Genomic DNA, 8,778 nt, shown 5'->3' with positions numbered 1-8,778 from the left:
TTAGAAGACACAATAGACCATAAGTAACATTTAAGCAGAATTTTTAAAATAATCTAAATATTTTTCTATATTTCTAAAATATTAAACTTAAAACACCCAAAAAATCCCCACCAAAGTGAGGTCATGATGGAATCATCCCAAGTCATGCCAGCACTGGGACCCCCAACCAATTTTGATACAAAAGGGCTCATTTACTACTCACTCACTTTGTGTGGGTAGAACATTCTTCTAAACGTATCCAAAAAAATAGAGGGTGCGGTCACACAGAATTTTTACATTGCATTTACGAACACAATGCAAATGACCAGGCCCAGGACTTGGCCAAATCTCATATATGTTCTCATTGTGTTTCAGATGTGTTTCCGATTGCCAACAAGCATCGGTGTTTTGCAATGTTTACACCGGGGGCTTATTACTGTATATATGTAATTGGCTCAAGCCTCGCCCCCGGGCACTTGCATTGTGTTAGTAAATGAAATGTAAACACTGCATGTGAGCGCACCCTTAAGCGCGTTCCACAATCGCAAGTGAGATGCGATGATCTCGCATCACACTCGCAACGCGTGCTGCCCGGATCTCCCGGCCCTAACCCTGCAAACCAGAACTGCAGCATGTCAGTTCAGTTCCGGTTTGCAGCGTTTGGACAAGAAATCCGGGCAGCACGCGTTGCGAGTGTGATGCGAGATCATTGCATCTCACTTGCAATTATGGAATGGGTGCTGCGAACTGATGGGTTCCAAGAGTTATCCAATTGAAATTCTGACTTTTGACCTTGTTGTTGAAGGGCTCAGAATGCTCAAAATTCCTACAGAGTGATTAGGGACACTAATCCACCGGCCCATAAGGACATGTGGGTGCTTACTGTCCCAAATTGCTCTGACGGAATTCCTTTAAATTTGAGGCAATTTGGGTCTTCTTAAATAATACTGAATAGGAAACATAAGCCTACCTGGAATAGTCCTGCAGAGTCGTAGAATAAAAATCCCCTGGATTCATTTGGACTTTGTACCTTAAGAAAAAGAACATATATTTTTGTAAATTGTTGATTATCTGCAACTCCGCGTCATCCTGCACCATTGGAGCAGATTTCTCTTAGACTCCTGCAGGTTTCTAGTTGTATTTTAAGAAAAACGCTAAACCAGCAGCACAGTCTGTCCAAAAGAAAAAAGAGTTACGAGTGCTATCCTTATCCTCTCACCGACAGAGTCCAAATGTAGAAAACAGAAACGGGCAGCACTCCATTCATGTGAAAAAAGGGTGTTTATTCCATCCTATGCAACGTTTCAGCCTTTGTCAAGCATCATGTGCAATGTTACAGACAAATATATAAAGGCACAACATAGTGACATCATCAGTGCGCCATTAGCATATTAGTACAAAAATATACAAATCCGCTGTATGAAATGTACTCAAGAGCAACATTATTACATAGTGACATTATACATATATTATAAGGCATAAATGGTGATAAGATGTGCAGGAACGAATGAACAGACTAATTAATGTATGCATTCACCTGTGTGAATAAGAATGTGGAGCCCCTCCTGACCAAACGAAAGCAACGTCCGCTAATCGCGTCAGAAAAACGCGACTGCGCGTGTCAGTGTGATCGCGAGGAGCATGATTACTAAAGAGTAGGCGCGTGCGCCCAAATGGATGTAGATCCGGAAGCGCCATCTTGTGTCCGGGCTGCGACACACATGTGGCTCATGCGCATAAGCTCTGAAGATTATGAGGCGGCCATCTAGTTATATTTTAGTTTGTTTTTGTTTTTTGGCACATTCGGGTATTTGCACAATTTTTTGTACTTTTTTCCAGCAGTTAGCCGGAGTTCGATGTGTAGCAGTCTCCCGGTTTGCACCTCATTTGTCTTTGTATTCCTCCTGCTTCCAGATGTCTGATCTAACATTGATTTGCACCTAAAAATAATTTCACCAAAACCCTCCAGTCCCGTCTATGCATAGAAAAAACAATGGTAGAAGTTGCAGAAAAATGTGCACTTATTTGTTAAATTTGAGATGCAAAACAAAGACTCCCAAAAGATGCAAAAAAAAAACTAAGGGAAAGTGAATCAACTTACATAATTCATCTACGTTATGGGAGGGATTTATCTCATGCTGGCACATGGTGCACCGACATATGAGGCAGTTTCTGCCCACCTCCAAATTTATCAGAAAAGGCCAGGCTCCTGACTGACATCCCATCGCTGACAAATGCCTCAGCCTGCACCAGAAATGCCCCATGCCGGCCCACAGAGCTGCTGGCTGCGCCCCGTGACACACCTGTATGCCCACTCGGCGTGGGGGTGGAATAGGTGCAGTTCCTGTGCCCAGAGCTTTTATGCCGATAATAATAATACATTTATCATAATCAACCACCTTGGATCCTTTTAGCCTTCTACTTCCATATATTTTTGTTGTTGTTTTAGTGACTTTTTGTTTTGTTGAAGTAATTTTGTACCAGTTTTGTGCCTGAACACCAATCTAGCGGCACATGAAAAATAACCATGTTCTCCTAATTTATCTCTTTCAATCCAGATGTTTTGCTGCACCTACTAATAATTCATCATTAGCAACTTTTTGATCTAGGCACAAAAACATTCCAGCCCGAAGGTGGCAGAGACTGAGAAGAAACAATGAGCTCTTGTGCAGAGCGGCGTGTCCCCTGTATAGTACAGCAGCAGAGCGGCGTGTCCCCTGTATAGTACAGCAGCAGAGCAGCGTGTCCCCTGTATAGTACAGCAGCAGTGTATCCCCTGTATAGTACAGCAGCAGAGCAGCGTGTCCCCTGTATAGTACAGCAGCAGAGCGGCGTGTCCCCTGTATAGTACAGCAGCAGAGCGGCGTGTCCCATGTATAGTACAGCAGCAGAGCAGCGTGTCCCCTGTATAGTACAGCAGCAGAGCGGCGTGTCCCCTGTATAGTACAGCAGCAGAGCGGCGTGTCCCATGTATAGTACAGCAGCAGAGCGGCGTGTCCCATGTATAGTACAGCAGCAGAGCGGCGTGTCCCCTGTATAGTACAGCAGCAGAGCGGCGTGTCCCCTGTATAGTACAGCAGCAGAGCGGCGTGTCCCCTGTATAGTACAGCAGCAGAGCGGCGTGTCCCCTGTATAGTACAGCAGCAGAGCGGCGTGTCCCCTGTATAGTACAGCAGAGCGGCGTGTCCCCTGTATAGTACAGCAGCAGAGCAGTGTGTCCCCTGTATAGTACAGCAGCAGAGCGGCGTGTCCCATGTATAGTACAGCAGCAGAGCAGCGTGTCCCCTGTATAGTACAGCAGCAGAGCGGCGTGTCCCCTGTATAGTACAGCAGCAGAGCGGCGTGTCCCCTGTATAGTACAGCAGCAGAGCGGCGTGTCCCCTGTATAGTACAGCAGCAGAGCGGCGTGTCCCCTGTATAGTACAGCAGAGCGGCGTGTCCCCTGTATAGTACAGCAACAGAGCAGTGTGTCCCCTGTATAGTACAGCAGCAGAGCGGCGTGTCCCCTGTATAGTACAGCAGCAGAGCGGCGTGTCCCCTGTATAGTACAGCAGAGCGGCGTGTTCCCTGTATAGTACAGCAGCAGAGCGCCGTGCCCCCTGTATAGTACAGCAGCAGAGCGGCGTGTCCCCTGTATAGTACAGCAGCAGAGCAGTGTATCCCCTGTATAGTACAACAGCAGAGCAGCGTGTCCCCTGTATAGTACAGCAGCAGAGCAGCGTGTCCCCTGTATAGTACAGCAGCAGAGCAGCGTGTCCCCTGTATAGTACAGCAGCAGAGCAGCGTGTCCCCTGTATAGTACAGCAGCAGAGAAGCGTGTCCCCTGTATAGTACAGCAGAAGAGCAGCGTGTCCCCTGTATAGTACAGCAGCAGAGAAGCGTGTCCCCTGTATAGTACAGCAGCAGAGCAGCGTGTCCCCTGTATAGTACAGCAGCAGAGCTCAGCCAGTGTTTACACTACCTGCAGCCTCTTAATACAGTTTATGAGCTTCTATTAACAAATAATCTGCTAAATCAGCTACTCAGACAGGACAAGAGAGAAGTCTCCCCGTGTAGCAGGATGACCCCACTGTTGTCTGAGGACACTGGACAGAATAACACATGGGCAGCAGAGGAAAACTTCCAGATGAAGGCAGAGGCAGGCAGGAGGAAGGTAAGTAGAACCTGTCTGTACAGCCCTCAGTAGTGATCAGCCCTCCACCCCCTGTGTTATTACCTCCTGCAGCTGTGTATGATGCCCTTGTGTATGATATAGGTGGTCGGTATAACGCTTACACAGGCTGCGGGCAGAGTCACACACAGACTTGTATAAATACATGAAAACAGAACCAAAGCCAAGCTCAGTGTTGTGTATGGACTGGATAATTGTGAGATAATGTGTAACACCAGCACTTACTGTAAATCCAGGACTCACACACAACGTCTCTGGCCGGAGGAGTTTTCTCTCTCCTTCTCTCTGGAGGATACATCGGCTTCTAGCAGCCAGAACTCTGCTCTCAAGATTTAGAAACACATAAAGTTAAGTTCCTCATTTTCTCATAATCTCCTTGACCTTCTTAAAGGAAACCTTCCATTCAATCTGATGCATTATGAAGCAAACATAACTTGAGACCGCTGTAGCTACACTGATGCAGAAACATATCTTGTTTAATCCCTTGTTTTGAGCTGAGTGGTTTTGCTGAAAAAATAATTATAGAATTCAGGGCCTTAGGAAAGCTGGGTGAGGGTGGCTGCCTACACAAACACATTACGCATTGAGCTTGGCATTATACATGGTCATTACATGGCTGCCCCCAGGTAGTCAGAATGTATCCCCCAGAAGCCGATGATGCTCCATTAGACCAAAGTCACAGGGTTGTGCCCAGTTTTTACAGCGATGCCCCCAGTCGCCAAAGTGCTTGACCCCTAGTATTCCAAGTATTCACAGTGCTTACCCCTAAGTAGTCACAGTGCTTGACCCCTAGTAGCCACAGTGCTTACCCTCAAGTAGTCACAGCTCTAACCACAAGTAGTCACAGTGCTTGCCTCCAAGTAGTCACAGTGCTTGCCTCCAAGTAGTCACAGTGCTTGCCCCCAAGTAGTCACAGTGCTTACCCCCAAGTAGTCACATTGCTTGCCCCCAAATAGTCACAGTGCTTCACCCCCAGGTAGCCACAGTGCAAGGTTTGGACGCACCTCCTCATTCATAGAGTTTTGTTTATTGTCAAGACTATAAAAATTGTAGATTTACACTGAAGACATCAAAGATCCTTTTCCTGAGATTACTGCTTTGCACGGTCTTGGCTTCTCTTGATGAGATACAAGAGGTAGTGACCATAAAAGGTTTGCACATCACAGGTTCCCTGTCAGGGGTAATAATCGGTATTTCTTGCCCTACAAATGGGGTTGGGGCATTAGTTGTGTTGTGCATCGTCCTACTGAATAGACTGGTAGAATTTGTCAGTCAGTCACCTCTACTGCGCAGGATAAGAGTCTCCTCTGCTGCAGAGGAGAAGTTCATTTGATTAACCAGCCTCAGAAATCACGGATTACCAAGAGGAGACTGTGGGCAGCAGCCTTCATGGTAAAATAGCTTCTAGGAAACCACTGCTAAGGACCGGCAACAAGCACAGGAGACACAAGGAATGGACATTACACCAGGGGAAATCTGCGCTTTGGTCTGATGAGTCCAAATTAGAGATCTTTGGTTTTTTCAACGCAGAAAATGGTGAAGGAATGAACTCTACACGCCTGGTTCCCACCATGAAGCCTGGAGGAGGAAGTGCGATGGTGTGGGAGGGCTTTTCTGGTGACACTGTTGGGTGTGATGGTGTGGGGGGCTTTGCTGGTGACACTGTTGGGTGTGATGTTGTGGGGGGCTTTTCTGTTGACACTGTTGGGTGTGATGGTGTGGGGGGCTGTGCTGGTGACACTGTTGGGTGTGATGGTGTGGGAGGGCTTTTCTTTTGACACTGTTGGGTGTGATGGTGTGGGGGGGCTTTTCTGTTGACACTGTTGGGTGTGATGGTGTGGGGGGCTTTGCTGGTGACACTGTTGGGTGTGATGGTGTGGGGGGCTTTGCTGGTGACACTGCTGGGTGTGATGGTGTGGGGGGCTGTGCTGGTGACACTGTTGGGTGTGATGGTGTGGGGGGACTTTGCTGGTGACACTGTTGGGTGTGATGTTGTGGGGGGCTTTTCTGTTGACACTGTTGGGTGTGATGGTGTGGGGGGGCTGTGCTGGTGACACTGTTGGGTGTGATGGTGTGGGAGGGCTTTTCTGTTGACACTGTTGGGTGTGATGGTGTGGGGGGCTTTGCTGGTGACACTGTTGGGTGTGATGGTGTGGGGGGACTTTGCTGGTGACACTGTTGGGTGTGATGGTGTGGGGGGACTTTGCTGGTGACACTGTTGGATGTGATGGTGTGGGGGGGCTGTGCTGGTGACACTGTTGGATGTGATGGTGTGGGGGGGCTGTGCTGGTGACACTGTTGGGTGTGATGGTGTGGGGGGACTTTGCTGGTGACACTGTTGGGTGTGATGGTGTGGGGGGCTTTGCTGGTGACACTGTTGGGTGTGATGGTGTGGGGGGCTTTGCTGGTGACACTGCTGGGTGTGATGGTGGGGGGGTGCTTTGCTGGTGACACTGTTGGATGTGATGGTGTGGGGGCAGAGTGAAGGCAAAAGGGCCAACACGTGCTAAGCATCTCTGGGAACTCCTTCAAGACTGTGGGAAGACCATTTCAGGTCACTACCTCTTGAAGCTCATCAAGAGAAAGCCAAGAGTGTGCAAAGCAGTAATCAAAGCAAAAGGACCTAGAATATAAGACATATTTTCAGGTGTTCCACATTTTTTTGCTATGTATATAATTCCACATGTGATAATTTATAGTTTTGATGCCTTCAGTGTGAATCTACTATTTTTATAATCATGAAAATACAGAAAACTCTTTGAATGAGAAGGTGTCTCCAAACTTTGTCTGTACTGTAAATGTCACACTGCACCGCACTGTGCCACAAAAGATTGTTCATGCCCTAACCGTTGCCGGATTGTGGACAATTGACTTTCTATTCAGGGGATGGGGCGTGGAGTTCTCCCCCCTCCCATCTTCTGCACCCCGCTGCGTGCTTGCCCGGCATACAGACCAGGCAAGCACATAGGAGTCTTACACCCCTGTCATGGTTACTAACACCATGGCAGCAGTGTGGACCCCTCACGTAAAAAGCACCAGCACTACCTAGCAAACCCTAAGGACATATAATGGGTCTGTCTGGGCTCTGTTGTGGTGTCTGCTGATTTGATAGAAAGAATTGTGCCACATTATTTTTTAAAAATAGGGGCACATTTACTTACCCGGTCACTGGATTTCACAGAAAGTGCATTGTCCCTGCACCCGAAATCATGTATGTGTTGCTTCCCCGCACTGGTCTGACAGAGTTCACCATCTTTTTTTGTGGTGCATCTTTAACACAGGGGTTGCGGCACAATTTAAAAGTTAAAAGACAGCTCTCAGTAACACTGACCTACGGCACCCCCCTAAATTATGTTGCATGGAAACAACCGCATCTGCGCCTCATATGGGTCGCGTGCGGCACAATCGCAATGCAGACACTTCTTATATACCTGTGGAAGCCGTGGAATCCCCAAAAAAAGGTGCACAGTCCGACTAAAGTGCAGCGCGTGACCCTTAGTAATTGAGCCCCAACATTAATAAACAGACTTTTAATAATAATTGTAATTGCTTAATGTTATTGGATAAATCTTTGCACAGTTTCAGTTGTTTAAATTAATAAGAGTGTTTTATAAGAGTGTGTTCACAAGGGAGTATTGGGAGGATAGTGTGGTGCACAGTCCCCCATTCGCCATAAATTCCCCCCATAATCCCTCCTTTTTACCCTACTCTTGTTCAGACATTGGGGCAGATTTATCAAGTGTCTGAAAGTCAGAATATCCTCAGTTGCCCAAGACCAAAATATTCATGAGCACTGGTAAAATGAAAGCTGAGCTGTGATTGGTTCCCATGGGGAACTAGGAATATTCTGACTCTCAGACAGCTTGATAAATCTGCCCCATTGTCTATGTACAGGCAGTCCCCAGGTTACGTACAAGATAAGGTCTGGAGGTTTGTTCTTAAGTTGAATTTGTATGTAAGTCGAAACTGTATATTTTATAATTGTAGATCCAGACAAAAAAAATTTTGGCCCCAGTGACAATTGGAGTTTAAACATTTTTTGCTGTAATGGGACCAAGGATTATCAATAAAGTTTCATTACAGACACCTTACAGCTGATCATTGCAGTCTGGGACAATAGTAACATCCAGAGAGGTCACCAGAGGTCAGAGGGGTCTGTCTGTAACTATGGGTTGTCTGTAAGTCGGGAGTCCTTAAGTAGGGGACCGCCTGTACAAGCTCCCCAATACTTCTAATAAAACCACCCATCCAAAGCACTAACACACAAGAAAAACGCTACAAGAATATTCTGCACATTCCACGGTGGCTCAGGGAGTATCAAAACCCCAGCGGGGAATGAGCTTCACCAAAGTATCTGTGTGTTTACTTTTCTTTAACTATTACGATTAGGATAAGTGGACCAGAACCCACAATGCTTGGCTCCATGCTTAACATTGTTGGTTCATATTCCAGGATCTAAGCCCAGACTTCAGCAAGAAGTTCGAGACCAACCCCCATCCGGTAACACCCATGATCTCTGTTGGCGCCGATCACAAGTGATGACTGACAAGAGCAATTTTTAATGATTAAAATTTATTTTGATGCCAAAAAAATGTGCCCCAAACAGAAAATAGTTTGCTTCATATCTC

The sequence above is a fragment of the Engystomops pustulosus genome, chromosome 6 (assembly GCF_040894005.1).
Source record: "Engystomops pustulosus chromosome 6, aEngPut4.maternal, whole genome shotgun sequence".
Lineage (NCBI taxonomy): Eukaryota > Metazoa > Chordata > Amphibia > Anura > Leptodactylidae > Engystomops > Engystomops pustulosus.
This window is presented reverse-complemented; position numbering follows the sequence as displayed.